We start from the raw sequence: 1,083 nt of genomic DNA, 5'->3' as shown, positions 1-1,083 counted from the left end.
AAAATATTGTGATTCTATGATAACAATAATTCATAAACATGTCTTTTGGCATATAGTGAAGTTCTCTCAAGCTGTTGGGGAAGACATTTTACTGGATGCAACTAAAGAGTAAATATTAAAAATTTGCTTCTTATCTGAGTGATACTGTAGAACATGATTTGTCAATATTTATTCAAGAGAAATACAGAAAACCTTGAAGACTTCATTTGTACATAGCTACAGGTGCACATGTGAAAACCCCCACTGAAATAAACCAATACAGCAACTTCCAAACCCTTTCTTTCATCTCCTGCACAGTGTATTTTATATCAACCATTAAGAATGTAACAAGAGAAAGACAGCCAAGAAAAAGCAAAAAATCAAGCGAAAGGCTTGATTTTTAACTTGTCTTTTCCAACAGCTTTTGATCAAGTGATTCTAATAACTATCATCATACTTTCATCCTAATACAATTAATAAAACAATAAACAGTGAAGATTTTTTTGTTACCTGGTTCAAGACATCAGAGTACGAAAAATATTTTCACATATCTATCCCTTTAGAAGTTATACCTCTAAAAATGTATTGTTGAACTCATACACTGATCAAATTCCGTTTTTTCTTTAGCCAGGCAAGGTTTTAGTCCTGCAAAGACTTTTCACAACGGGTAAATAGAAACTCATGTCCAAGTCTTTCCAGGATATGGACTTAAAGTAATAAAGTGTTTAAGATGAGTGTCTCTCAGTTCTTCTTTCTTCTGTTACAGAAGCAGGAAGAGAATTTTGTGGAGTAAAAACTCCATTTTAACCATCAGACCTGGCAAACTGCTTCACTACTATAACAGCAAGCTCATTATCAGCAAAAATGTAATTTTAGAGGTAGTAAGGCAAGAAAAAAACATCAGGAGTAGAAACACTGTAAACTCCACATATAGAAAATCTGTTTTTACATGGACTACACAAACACAGCCTTGTATTTCATGCTAAAAAATACACTTTTTCAGAAGCACGCTGACCAAGACCTGCAGTTATGCTGAGGGGTGCAAGTGGGTTACCTAACAGTAAGGCAAATAGCATCAATTTCTGGGTGTTCAGTGTTCAGCAG

At 34.3% G+C, this 1,083-nt stretch overlaps 1 protein-coding gene across 4 annotated transcripts in view; it reads right to left on the bottom strand.

The window, feature by feature from the left end:
* Positions 1-1,083, bottom strand: part of MIER3 (MIER family member 3) — a 22,407-nt gene that overhangs the window by 18,277 nt on the left and 3,047 nt on the right. The gene's annotated exons all lie outside the window — the stretch shown is intronic.

Source organism: Geospiza fortis, unplaced genomic scaffold (assembly GCF_000277835.1).
Source record: "Geospiza fortis unplaced genomic scaffold, GeoFor_1.0 scaffold443, whole genome shotgun sequence".
Classification (NCBI taxonomy): Eukaryota; Metazoa; Chordata; class Aves; order Passeriformes; family Thraupidae; genus Geospiza; species Geospiza fortis.
Note: the sequence above shows the minus strand (reverse complement) of the source record. Positions and strands in the feature narration are given on the sequence as shown.